Source organism: Antedon mediterranea, chromosome 6 (assembly GCF_964355755.1).
Source record: "Antedon mediterranea chromosome 6, ecAntMedi1.1, whole genome shotgun sequence".
Classification (NCBI taxonomy): Eukaryota; Metazoa; Echinodermata; class Crinoidea; order Comatulida; family Antedonidae; genus Antedon; species Antedon mediterranea.
In genome coordinates, this window is record NC_092675.1 from 12,527,882 (window position 1) to 12,543,014 (window position 15,133).

Genomic DNA, 15,133 nt, shown 5'->3' on the forward strand with positions numbered 1-15,133 from the left:
CATTTCGATGAAACTTGGTTACACAAAAACATCAAAGTGCTTAAAATCACATTATAAACCGTTTTAGACCATTTGAGCATTTCGATAACACTTTTCACACAAAAACATCAAAGAGCACAAAATACACAGCTGTTTCAAACATACGAATTAAGTCATGCGCCCTCAACGTTACAAGTCGTATCGCTGGAGTAACAATACATAAACAATTACTTACAAATCCACGTGTGCAGAGTGGAGTCAAACGTCATTTAAAGACATGTTTTAAACAGCCAATGAGAATGAGATAAAAAAATAAAGGGTCGCTAAAAATATGAATATTCATTAAAGAGTCCCTGGATGAAACAAGCACGTTGTCGTTTTGTTTTTTTACAAGGAATGTAACGCTGAAAATTAATGGAAGGGTGGACCATAAAATACAAGCATATACCAATTTACGCACGTGAGTGACATTTCCAAATTTGGTACATGTTTGTTTGTCCGTATCTTTAAAAAATGTAATTTTCACTCTAATTCTTTGGTACTGCATGATAATTTAGTTATCTGTGAATGTTATAACATAGTAATGGTCGAGAGGTGATGGTTGAATTTTTGAGCTACGGCCGTTTCAAATTGTTTCATTTTTAGGCTTAGGCTTGTGTCTACTCTAGTTGCAACACTGCCTTTCATGTGACAGCTGACACAAATGAGTTTGGAAATGTTACATTATATTAATTATTTAGGCCTGGCTGGGTAGGGTAGGCATATACCAATATTATAGGCCCTATTTTTATTTTAATACTAGGCCTAGGCCCTAGCTAGACCTGTGCTCTCTAGCAGCCTACTACAGAGAAGCAGCTTTCCGGCTTAGTTAGCCTGGCCTTGAGTAGGCTAGCCTACTACTAGCCTACTACTAGCCTAATAGGTATTAGTAGGCTACCTAATTAAAATTAGGCCCAGGATCTAGGCCTAGGCCTATATATTTTTAATATTATTTAATCAGTATAATTAATTTTAGTTTTAATAAATTTACAGTATTCATTACAAAAACTGTAAATTTAATATTATGAGGATTATATATACCATGTATGCAATGACATAGGGAATATTATAGGCCTACCCTGTATGTAATAATTACAATATAAATAATGACAAGCATCATATTAACATTCGGTTTTGCTCATCACTGCATATTCAAATTAGTATGCAATCATATTAAATTTAATAAGTTAAATTAATTTTATAAAATTGTTATAATAATTATTAATGTTATACTATTGTAGGTAGCCTACATATATAGAGCAGTAACCTGAAGTGGCTAAGCAGATTTGGACCATACCTACCATCTATATAGGTAAGATTATTTTGCTGTTCAAGAAGTAGCAAATATTAAATTGTGTTTACCATGCTATTAATTTTCAATATTAACAATCAATCACTACCTCTGGCTGGGTAGGCTAGGCCTATATGATAGGCCCTATTTTTATGTTAATATACTAGCTAGACCTGTGCTCTCTATCACTAGCAGCAGCCTACAGAGAAGCAGCTTTCCAGCTTATTTAGCCTAGCCTAGAGCAATTAGGCTAGGTATAAGTAGACTACCTAATTAGGTCTAGGCTCTACGCCTATATATTATTATTTAATTATTATTAATTTTAATTTAATATATTTACAGTATTTATTTAAATAATGTTTCTTATGAGAATACCTGGTTATATATACCCTATGCAATGACATAAGGCATATATGCCTTCCCTGTATGTAATAATTACAATTAATAATTATTATAAATAATGAATTTTAACATTCGTTTTTGCTCATCACTGCATATTCAAATTAGTATGTATGCAACCATATTAAATTTAATAAGCTAATTTTAAGTAATTCTTATAATAATGTTTTACTATTTTGTAGGTACATAGCGGCAACCCAAAGTGGCAAAAACATTTTAAACAGATTTGGACCAATACCTAGCAGCCTACCATCTATATACAGTAGGTAAGTTTATTTTACTGCTCAAGAACTAGTAAATTTTAAATTGTGTTTACCATGCTATTAATTTTCAATATTAACAATCAATCACTACCAGTGGCTGGGTAGGCTAGGCCTATATTATAGGCCCTATTTTTATTTTAATATACTAGCTAGACCTGTGCTCTCTAACACTAGCAGCCTACAGAGAAGCAGCTTTCCAGCTTATTTAGCCTAGCCTAGAGCAATAGGCTAGGTATAAGTAGACTACCTAATTAGGTCTAGGCTCTACGCCTATATATTATTATTTAATTATTATTAATTTTAGTTTTAATATATTTACAGTATTTTATTTAAATAATGTTTATTATGAGAATACCTGGTTATATATACCCTATGCAATGACATAAGGCATATATGCCTACCCTGTATGTAATAATTACAATTATTATAAATAATGAATTTTAACATTCGTTTTTGCTCATCACTGCATATTCAAATTAGTATGTATGCAACCATATTAAATTTAATAAGCTAATTTTAATTAATTCTTATAGTAATGTTTTACTATTTTTTTAGGTACATAGCGGCAACCCGAAGTGGAAAAATCATTTTAAACAGATTTGGACCAATACCTATACCTACCATCTATATTATAGGTAAGTTTATTTTACTGTTCAAGAACTAGTCAATTTTAAATTGTGTTTACCATGCTATTAATTTTCAATATTAACAACCAATCACTACCACTGGCTGGGCTAGGCTAGGCTAGGCCAGGCTAGGCTAGGCCCTATTTTTATTTTAATATACTAGCTAGACCTGTGCTCTCTTGCACTAGCAGCCTAAGAGAAGCAGCTTTCCAGCTTATTTAGCCTAGCCTAGAGCAATAGGCTAGGTATTAGTAGGCTACCTAATTAGGCCTAGAGGCTATTATTAATTTTTATTTTTAATATATTTACAGTATTTATTACAAATAATGTTTATTATGAGGATACCTGGTTATATATACCCTATGCAATGACATAAGGCATATATGCCTACCCTGTATGTAATAATTACAATTATTATAAATAATGAATTTTAACATTTGTTTTTGCTCATCACTGCATATTCAAATTTGTGTGTATGCAACCATAGTAAATATAATAAGTTAATTTTAATTAATTCTTATTATAATGTTATACTATTACTATTAATATTTTTTAGGTACATAATAATATAGTATAGCGGCAACCCAAAATGGCTAAAACATTTTAAACAGATTTGGACCAATACCTATACCTACCATCTATATAGGTAAGTTTATTTTACTGTTCAAGAACTAGTAAATTTTAAATTGTGTTTACCATGCTATGAATTTGTAACTTTAACAATCAATCACTAACACATGTACAGTACAGCAGTAGTACTATCAATCAATAGTAATTAGTTAGTAATTGAAATATAGACATACTACTGTATAGTATTACTTTTACATGTTCATTATCATTAGGCATTGTTAATAGGAAATCAATACAATGCAATATTCCTTTAACATTTAAAAATGTACAATATTTTATGATCATTAATGTTAATGAATCATTCTTTGTTGGCTTTCTTGCATTTGTTGGGTTTTATTATTTCATTTTGTATCATTGGAGATGTGAAAGTCAGATGAGTCTAAGTTTGACTCTAATCCACACTGCTGTTTTGTGACGGTTGAGTTTGGCATGTATTAGCTCCCCGCCTTGTTCAGAGACCACCTTCCATTCTCTCATGAATGCAATAGCATGGTGCTCAAGCATATGTAGCTTAGGCTGTATTACACCTGGTGCAATATGCCTGTATTCTGCTAAAAATACTTGTATCATATTTTTTATGTAATTAAAAAAATACTTATTTTACACATTAATACATTTTATAATTTCAGAAATTTTGTGATGAAAAAGTCAATCTGTGGTGACTGTAGAATGGACCCGAGTCCTGACTATCTTAGACATTTAAATAATAGAAAGTTCTGACAATTTAGTTGAATAGAAATGTACAATGTATGATGTAATCTTAATTGAAAATTGGCAGTTTTTAAACTATGTATATAAATTAGGATGAGAAAACAGTTATTTGATTATGAGGTATGTTCATTTAAATAAATTTGTTAGTATAAACTTTCAAAAAGAGTGAAGATATAAGGAAGAAAAGCAGATTATGGAGCAGCTGTACCAAATAAAAAAACTGTTCCCTTAAACGCCAGTGTGTTCTTTCACTTGTGAATGTAGTTTTTGCCCAGGTCATAGTTGTTGTAAGTTGTTGGTGTAGCATGCCAAGCAATTTTTCCATGCCCTGTTAATTTAAATGTTAGCGTGGTAGTATACAGTATCCATTGCAAATTCGTGAATGGCAGGTTGTACAAATGTATATAGGTTGTGATTTTACATTTGTTAGATTTAGTGCAAATTTGTGACGGCTTTTCATATTTTAAAAATTGTATTTTTTATCTTTTTCTTTAAATTTTGTTCCACAACAAAAGCAAGTAGAACGTAAAGCCTTTTCGTGAAACTGTGTTGCCTACAAAAATGAAAAGAAATGTTAATTTTACCAACCTTTAATTTTATATTATATTTATCATACAGTAGTTTGAGTATTTTTGTATAGGCTTTAATTTTAAAAGCCTAGGCCTGGTAGTTAGTAGTTTTACTAAATTTTTACATTTATGATGAATTATATTCAGTTGAAATAAATACAATGATAATAATTAAGCTTATTATTTAATCTATTGTAAATTAAAATGATATATAGCATGATTACACTACTTATACGTACCAACTAGGCCTAGCTACAACCTAGGCCTAGTTGCGTACAGCCTAGCGAGCGGTTATCAGACGCGTTCATCGACCTCTCGCCAAATACGCTGTTTCGCATTTAACAAAACAGTCGAGTTTTTCAATGAAAATTTCTTGAGATTTTCACCGTCACCTCCTAACAATTCAATGTCTCATGTAAGCATATATAATCAAACTTTTACCTAGATTTTCCAAGTATTATGAAAATTACGAATAAAAACAAAAAGTGTACAATTTGACAAGCATTTTTTCAAACTTTCCATTGTTTACATTTGCTAGGCCGATCGATGTTAATTTTTAAAACTTCCGGGTGTAAATAATTTCGTAAACTTGGTGTTATGCTTAATTACTTATTATTTCCAAAAAATCGGTAATTAAAAAACTTATTTTCTAACAAATAGTATAAAAATGGTTTTATAATATTTATGACGAAATTGATTAAAATAATTTAAAGTGTAGTTATAAAAGTTGCAAATGTCGCGAAAGTTGAACGAGATTCAACCACTCGCGCGGCGTCACGCTCAGGCACATATCGCCGTCTGACAATATTGAGGGCGCTTGACTTTCTCTATTTATTTTACATTGGTTGAAACAGCTGTGAATAGCTTAATATCGTATTTAAAAACGTTTTAGACCATTTTGAGCATTTCGACAAAACTTTTTTACACAAAACACCAAAGTGCTTAGAATAGCTTCAAATCGCATTTGGAGACGTTTTAGACCAATTTGTGCATTTCAATGAAACTTGGTTACACAAAAACATCAAAGTGCTTAAAATCACATTATAAATCGTTTTAGACCATTTTGAGCATTTTGATAACACTTTTCACACAAAAACATCAAAGAGCACAAAATAGCTTAATATCGTATTCAAAAACGTTTTAGACCATTTTGAGCATTTCGACAAAACTTGTTAACATAAAAACACCAAAGTGCTTAGAATAGCGTCAAATCGTATTTGGAGACGTTTTAGACCATTTTGTGATTTTCGAAAAAACTTGTTAACATAAAAACACCAAAGTGCTTAGAATAGCTTCAAATCGCATTTGGAGACGTTTTAGACCATTTTGTGATTTTCGATAAAACTTTTTAACATAAAAACACCAAAGTGCTTAGAATAGCTTCAAATCACATTTGGAGACGTTTTAGACCATTTTGTGATTTTCGAAAAAACTTGTTAACATAAAAACACGAAAGTGCTTAGAATAGCTTCAAATCGCATTTGGAAGCGTTTTAGACCATTTTGTGATTTTCGAAAAAAATTGTTAACATAAAAACACCAAAGTGCTTAGAATCACATTATAAACCGTTTTAGACCATTTTGAGCATTTCGATAACACTTTTCACACAAAAACATCAAAGAGCACAAAATAGCTTAATATCGTATTTAAAAACGTTTTAGACCATTTTGAGCATTTAGACAAAACTTTTTCACACAAAACACCAAAGTGCTTAGAATAGCTTCAAATCGCATTTGGAGACGTTTTAGAACATTTTGTGTTTTTCGAAAAAAACTGTTAACATAAAAACACCAAAGTGCTTAGAATAGCTTCAAATCGCATTTGGAGACGCTTTAGACCATTTTGTGATTTTCGAAAAAAATTGTTAACATAAAAACACCAAAGTGCTTAGAATCACATTATAAACCGTTTTAGACCATTTGAGCATTTCGATAACAATTTTCACACAAAAACATCAAAGAGCACAAAATAGCTTAATATCGTATTTAAAAATGTTTTAGACCATTTTGAGCATTTAGAAAAAACTTTTTCACACAAAACACCAAAGTGCTTAGAATAGCTTCAAATCGTATTTGGAGACGTTTTAGACCATTTTGAGATTTTCGAAAAAACTTGTTAACATAAAAACACCAAAGTGCTTAGAATAGCTTCAAATCGTATTTGGAGACGTTTTAGACCATTTTGTGATTTTCGAAAAAACTTGTTAACATAAAAACACCAAAGTGCTTAGAATAGCTTCAAATCGCATTTGGAGACGTTTTAGACCATTTTGTGCATTTTGATGAAACTTGGTTACACAAAAACTTCAAAGTGCTTAAAATCACATTATAAACCGTTTTAGACCATTTTGAGCATTTCGATAACACTTTTCACACAAAAACATCAAAGAGCACAAAATAGCTTAATATCGTATTTAAAAACGTTTTAGACCATTTTGAGCATTTCGACAAAACTTTTTCACACAAAACACCAAAGTGCTTAGAATAGCTTCAAATCGCATTTGGAGACGTTTTAGACAATTTTGTGATTTTCGAAAAAACTTGTTAACATAAAAACACCAAAGTGCTTAGAATAGCTTCAAATCGCATTTGGAGACGTTTTAGACCATTTTGTGATTTTCGAAAAAACTTGTTAACATAAAAACACCAAAGTGCTTAGAATAGCTTCAAATCGTATTTGGAGACGTTTTAGACCATTTTGTGATTTTCGAAAAAACTTGGTTACACAAAAACATCAAAGTGCTTAAAATCACATTATAAACCGTTTTAGACCATTTTGAGCATTTCTATAACACTTTTCACACAAAAACATCAAAGAGCACAAAATAGCTTAATATCGTGTTTAAAAACGTTTTAGACCATTTTGAGCATTTCGACAAAACTTTTTCACACAAAACACCAAAGTGCTTAGAATAGCTTCAAATCGCATTTGGAGACGTTTTAGACCATTTCGTGATTTTCGAAAAAAACTTGTTAACATAAAAACACCAAAGTGCTTAGAATAGCTTCAAATCGTATTTGGAGACGTTTTAGACCATTTTGTGATTTTCGAAAAAACTTGTTAACATAAAAACACCAAAGTTCTTAGAATCACATTATAAACAGTTTTAGACCATTTTGAGCATTTCGATAACAATTTTCACACAAAAACATCAAAGAGCACAAAATAGCTTAATATCGTATTTAAAAATGTTTTAGACCATTTTGAGCATTTAGACAAAACTTTTTCACACAAAACACCAAAGTGCTTAGGATAGCTTCAAATTGCATTTGGAGACGTTTTAGACCATTTTGTGATTTTCGAAAAAACTTGTTAACATAAAAACAACGAAGTGCTTAGAATAGCTTCAAATCGAATTTGGAGACGTTTTAGACCATTTTGTGATTTTCGAAAAAACATGTCAACATAAAAACACCAAAGGGTTTAGAATAGCTTCAAATCGCATTTGGAGACGTTTTAGACCATTTTGTGATTTTCGAAAAAACTTGTTAACATAAAAACACCAAAGTGCTTAGAATAGCTTCAAATCGTATTTGGAGACGTTTTAGACCATTTTGAGATTTTCGAAAAAACTTGGTTACACAAAAACATCAAAGTGCTTAAAATCACATTATAAACCGTTTTAGACCATTTTGAGCATTTCGATAAAACTTTTCACACAAAAACATCAAAGAGCACAAAATAGCTTAATATCGTATTTAAAAACGTTTTAGACCATTTTGAGCATTTCGACAAAACTTTTTCACACAAAACACCAAAGTGCTTAGAATAGCTTCAAATCGCATTTGGAGACGTTTTAGACCAATTTGTGCATTTCGATGAAACTTGGTTACACAAAAACATCACAGTGCTTAAAATCACATTATAAACAGTTTTAGACCATTTTGAGCATTTCGACAAAACTTTTTCACACAAAACACCAAAGTGCTTAGAATAGCTTCAAATCGCATTTGGAGACGTTTTAGACCATTTTGTGATTTTCGAAAAAACTTGTTAACATAAAAACACCAAAGTGCTTAGAATAGCTTCAAATCGTATTTGGAGACGTTTTAGACCATTTTGTGATTTTCGAAAAAACTTGTTAACATAAAAACACCAAAGTTCTTAGAATCACATTATAAACCGTTTTAGACCATTTTGAGCATTTCGATAACAATTTTCACACAAAAACATCAAAGAGCACAAAAAAACTTAATATCGTATTTAAAAATGTTTTAGACCATTTTGAGCATTTAGACAAAACTTTTTCACACAAAACACCAAAGTGCTTAGGATAGCTTCAAATCGCATTTGGAGACGTTTTAGACCATTTTGTGATTTTCGAAAAAACTTGTTAACATAAAAACAACGAAGTGCTTAGAATAGCTTCAAATCGAATTTGGAGACGTTTTAGACCATTTTGAGATTTTCGAAAAAACTTGGTTACACAAAAACATCAAAGTGCTTAAAATCACATTATAAACCGTTTTAGACCATTTTGAGCATTTCGATAACACTTTTCACACAAAAACATCAAAGAGCACAAAATAGCTTAATATCGTATTTAAAAACGTTTTAGACCATTTTGAGCATTTAGACAAAACTTTTTCAAACAAAACACCAAAGTGCTTAGAATAGCTTCAAATTGCATTTGGAGACGTTTTAGACCATTTTGTGATTTTCGAAAAAACATGTCAACATAAAAACACCAAAGGGTTTAGAATAGCTTCAAATCGCATTTGGAGACGTTTTAGACCATTTTGTGATTTTCGAAAAAACTTGTTAACATATAAACACCAAAGTGCTTAGAATAGCTTCAAATCGTATTTGGAGACGTTTTAGACCATTTTGAGATTTTCGAAAAAACTTGGTTACACAAAAACATCAAAGTGCTTAAAATCACATTATAAACCGTTTTAGACCATTTTGAGCATTTCGATAACACTTTTCACACAAAAACATCAAAGAGCACAAAATAGCTTAATATCGTATTTAAAAACGTTTTAGACCATTTTGAGCATTTCGACAAAACTTTTTCACACAAAACACCAAAGTGCTTAGAATAGCTTCAAATCGCATTTGGAGACGTTTTAGACCATTTTGTGATTTTCGAAAAAACATGTCAACATAAAAACACCAAAGGGTTTAGAATAGCTTCAAATCGCATTTGGAGACGTTTTAGACCATTTTGTGATTTTCGAAAAAACTTGGTTACACAAAAACATCAAATTGCTTAAAATCACATTATAAACCGTTTTAGACCATTTTGAGCATTTCGATAACACTTTTCACACAAAAACATCAAAGAGCACAAAATAGCTTAATATCGTATTTAAAAACGTTTTAGACCATTTTGAGCATTTCGACAAAACTTGTTAACATAAAAACACCAAAGTGCTTAGAATAGCTTCAAATCGCATTTGGAGACGTTTTAGACCATTTTGTGAATTTCGAAAAAAATTGTTAACATAAAAACACCAAAGTGCTTAGAATCACATTATAAACCGTTTTAGACCATTTTGAGCATTTCGATAACAATTTTCACACAAAAACATCAAAGAGCACAAAATAGCTTAATATCTAGTCTGGGTTCCAGACGGAGTTTTGTCTTAATATTAGTTAAAAGATAAATATTTTGGCACATATGGCGTTTCATACGTATACTACTTGATTTTGGATACTCCGTCTGGGGAAACACGCACAAGTCACGTGGTTTGACACCAAGAATTCTTGGTGCATACGATTATCCGGTTGACTAGTTTCAGCTGCATGCGATTGGCTACTCTCTCGTACACCGTTTAAATATTCATATTTAAGAATTTCAAAGACTCAACAAATAAGATGATGCGCATGCGCTATGTTACGTTTAGACAATGTGTACTTGTTGGGTACATTTATGAAAGTTCTGAAGGCTAGAAATTATTTTATATGCCTAGTAGTCTGGTAAACATTTGATGGGATCTTTGAAATATGAAAACTCGTCTTGATATATGATAGGCTAGCTTCTCCGCAAATCAAACATTGAATGGATCATTTATTACGCGGACATAATTTTGATTTAATTCTCACTCAGACCCTGTCCTGTTCTGTGTGGTGGTGTAGCCCTGTTGTGTGCCGGTGGTATGTAGGCCTACTTCATTGGCGTTTTATTTGGCAGGTCATACGTGCGAGTTGAGTAGGACCTACGAAAGAGGCCTAGGCCAAAGACTAAACAATTAATAAACAAAACAACTTGGCATTACTATTTTATATTTCAACAGTCTCGATCGTACATTAAGCACTGGTAGGCCTACGTACTCGATCTCTTTCATTTTGAAACAAAATGATCATTGGTTGATTCGAAATCCATATTTACATACCGCCCGCCCCATATAGCCAAATACGGTATGATAACCTACGTCATTCTTATCGTATGTTTGCGGTCTGCAAATCGATTTCTATACGTGTTTCACAAGTCTGTATTTTCAGAAAAAAATCGCGGTCGAAATAAAAACAAATAAATAAAAAAAAAAGATAATACAGACTTGGGGCAAGTCTACTTAATATCGTATTTAAAAATGTTTTAGACCATTTTGAGCATTTAGACAAAACTTTTTCACACAAAACACCAAAGTGCTTAGAATAGCTTCAAATCGTATTTGGAGACGTTTTAGACCATTTTGAGATTTTCGAAAAAACTTGGTTACACAAAAACATCAAAGTGCTTAAAATCACATTATAAACCGTTTTAGACCATTTTGAGCATTTCGATAACACTTTTCACACAAAAACATCAAAGAGCACAAAATAGCTTAATATCGTATTTAAAAACGTTTTGGACCATTTTGAGCATTTCGACAAAACTTTTTCACACAAAACACCAAAGTGCTTAGAATAGCTTCAAATCGCATATGGAGACGTTTTAGACCAAGTTGTGCATTTCGATGAAACTTGGTTACACAAAAACATCAAAGTGCTTAAAATCACATTATAAACCGTTTTAGACCATTTTGAGCATTTCGATAACACTTTTCACACAAAAACATCAAAGAGCACAAAATAGCTTAATATCGTATTTAAAAACATTTTAGACCATTTTGAGCATTTAGACAAAACTTTTTCAAACAAAACACCAAAGTGCTTAGAATAGCTTCAAATCGCATTTGGAGACGTTTTAGACCATTTTGTGATTTTCGACAAAACTTGTTAACATAAAAACACCAAAGTGCTTAGAATAGCTTCAAATCGTATTTGGAGACGTTTTAGACCATTTTGTGATTTTCCAAAAAACTTGTTAACATAAAAACACCAAAGTGCTTAGAATAGCTTCAAATCGCATTTGGAGACGTTTTAGACAATTTTGTGCATTTCGATGAAACTTGGTTACACAAAAACATCAAAGTGCTTAAAATCACATTATAAACCGTTTTAGACCATTTTGAGCATTTCGATAACACTTTTCACACAAAAACATCAAAGAGCACAAAATAGCTTAATATCGTATTTAAAAACGTTTTAGACCATTTTGAGCATTTCGACAACACTTTTTCACACAAAACACCAAAGTGCTTAGAATAGCTTCAAATCGCATTTGGAGACGTTTAGACCATTTTGTGATTTTCGAAAAAACTTGTTAACATAAAAACATCAAAGTGTACAGAATAGCTTCAAATCGCATTTGGAGACGTTTTAGACCATTTTGTGATTTTCGAAAAAACTTGTTAACATAAAAACACCAAAGTGCTTAGAATCACATTATAAAACCGTTTTAGACCATTTTGAGCATTTCGATAACACTTTTCACACAAAAACATCAAAGAGCACAAAACAGCTTAATATCCTATTTAAAAATGTTTTAGACCATTTTGAGCATTTAGACAAAACTTTTTCACACCAAAGTGCTTAGAATAGCTTCAAATCGCATTTGGAGACGTTTTAGACCATTTTGTGATTTTCGAAAAAACTTGTTAACATAAAAACACCAAAGTGCTTAGAATAGCTTCAAATCGCATTTGGAGACATTTTAGACCAATTTGTGATTTTCGAAAAAACTTGTTAACATAAAAACACCAAAGTGCTTAGAATAGCTTCAAATCGTATTTGGAGACGTTTTAGACCATTTTGTGATTTTCGAAAAAACTTTTTAACATAAAAACACCAAAGTGCTTAGAATAGCTTCAAATCGCATTTGGAGACGTTTTAGACCATTTTGTGCATTTCGATGAAACTTGGTTACACAAAAACATCAAAGTGTATAAAATCACATTATAAACCGTTTTAGACCATTGTGAGCATTTTGATAACACTTTTCACACAAAAACATCAAAGAGCACAAAATAGCTTAATATCGTATTTAAAAACGTTTTAGACCATTTTGAGCATTTCGACAAAACTTTTTCACACAAAACACCAAAGTGCTTAGAATAATTTCTAATCGCATTTGGAGACGTTTTAGACCAATTTGTGCATTTCGATGAAACTTCGTTACACAAAAACTTCAAAGTGCTTAAAATCACATTATAAACCGTTTTAGACCATTTTGAGCATTTCGATAACACTTTTTCACACAAAACACCAAAGTGCTTAGAATAGCTTCAAATCGCATTTGGAAACGTTTTAGACCATTTTGTGATTTTCGAAAAAACTTGTTAACATAAAAACACCAAAGTGATTATAATAGCTTCAAATCGCATTTGGAGATGTTTTAGACCATTTTGTGATTTTCGAAAAAACTTGTTAACATAAAGACACCAAAGTGCTTAGAATAGCTTCAAATCGCATTTGGAGACGTTTTAGACCAATTTGTGATTTTCGAAAAAAATTGTCAACATAAAAACACCAAAGTGTTTAGAATAGCTTCAAATCGCATTTGGAGACGTTTTAGACCAATTTGTGATTTTCGCAAAAACTTATCAACATAAAAACACCAAAGGGTTTAGAATAGCTTCAAATCGCATTTGGAGACGTTTTAGACCATTTTGTGATTTTTGAAAAAACTTGTTAACATAAAAACACCAAAGTGCTTAGAATAGCTTCAAATCGCATTTAGAGACGTTTTAGACCATTTTGTGATTTTCGATGAAACTTGGTTACACAAAAACATCAAAGTGCTTAAAATCACATTATAAACCGTTTTAGACCATTGTGAGCATTTCGATAACACTTTTCACACAAAAACATCAAAGAGCACAAAATAGCTTAATATCGTATTTAAAAACGTTTTAGACCATTTTGAGCATTTCGACAAAACTTTTTCACACAAAACACCAAAGTGCTTAGAATAGCTTCAAATCGCATTTGGAGACGTTTTAGACCATTTTGTGATTTTCGAAAAAACTTGTTAACATAAAAACACCAAAGTGCTTAGAATAGCTTCAAATTGCATTTGGAGACGTTTTAGACCATTTTGTGCATTTCGATGAAACTTGGTTACACAAAAACATCAAAGTGCTTAAAATCACATTATAAACCGTTTTAGACCATTTTGAGCATTTCGATAACACTTTTCACACAAAAACATCAAAGAGCACAAAATAGCTTAATATCGTATTTAAAAACTTTTTAGACCATTTTGAGCATTTCGACAAAACTTTTTCACACAAAACACCAAAGTGCTTAGAATAGCTTCAAATCGCATTTGGAGACGTTTTAGACCATTTTGTGATTTTCGAAAAAACTTGTTAACATAAAAACACCAAAGTGCTTAGAATAGCTTCAAATCGTATTTGGAGACGTTTTAGACCATTTTGTGATTTTCGAAAAAAATTGTTAACATAAAAACACCAAAGTTCTTAGAATCACATTATAAAACCGTTTTAGACCATTTTGAGCATTTCGATAACACTTTTCACACAAAAACATCAAAGAGCACAAAACAGCTTAATATCCTATTTAAAAAAGTTTTAGACCATTTTGAGCATTTAGACAAAACTTTTTCACACCAAAGTGCTTAGAATAGCTTCATATCGCATTTGGAGACGTTTTAGACCATTTTGTGATTTTCGAAAAAACTTGTTAACATAAAAACACCAAAGTGCTTAGAATAGCTTCAAATCGTATTTGGAGACGTTTTAGACCATTTTGTGATTTTCGAAAAAACTTGTTAACATAAAAACACCAAAGTGCTTAGAATAGCTTCAAATCGCAATTGGAGACGTTTTAGACCATTTTGTGCATTTCGATGAAACTTGGTTACACAAAAACATCAAAGTGCTTAATATCGTATTTAAAAACGTTTAAGACCATTTTGAGCATTTCGACAAAACTTTTCACACAAAACACCAAAGTGTTTAGAATAGCTTCAAATCGCATTTGGAGACGTTTTAGACCATTTTGTGATTTTCGAAAAAACTTGTTAACATAAAAACATCAAAGTGTACAGAATAGCTTCAAATCGCATTTGGAGACGTTTTAGACCATTTTGTGATTTTCGAAAAAACTTGTTAACATAAAAACACCAAAGTGCTTAGAATCACATTATAAAACCGTTTTAGACCATTTTGAGCATTTCGATAACACTTTTCACACAAAAACATCAAAGAGCACAAAACAGCTTAATATCCTATTTAAAAATGTTTTAGACCATTTTGAGCATTTAGACAAAACTTTTTCACACCAAAGTGCTTAGAATAGCTTCAAATCGCATTTGGAGACGTTTTAGACCATTTT

General features: G+C 31.3%; 1 long non-coding RNA gene across 2 annotated transcripts; it reads left to right on the forward strand.

Moving 5' to 3' along the window:
* Positions 1 to 334: 334 nt before the first annotated feature.
* On the forward strand, positions 335 to 4,245 carry LOC140051715 (uncharacterized). Of its 2 annotated transcripts, none has more exons than XR_011845548.1 (6): positions 335 to 439; positions 1,260 to 1,330; positions 1,891 to 1,974; positions 2,527 to 2,606; positions 3,154 to 3,243; positions 3,857 to 4,245. It is a non-coding gene; the product is annotated as an uncharacterized lncRNA (long non-coding RNA). The 2 variants fall into 2 exon arrangements; XR_011845547.1 differs by having other exon boundaries at positions 1,891 to 1,970.
* Positions 4,246 to 15,133: the final 10,888 nt, after the last annotated feature.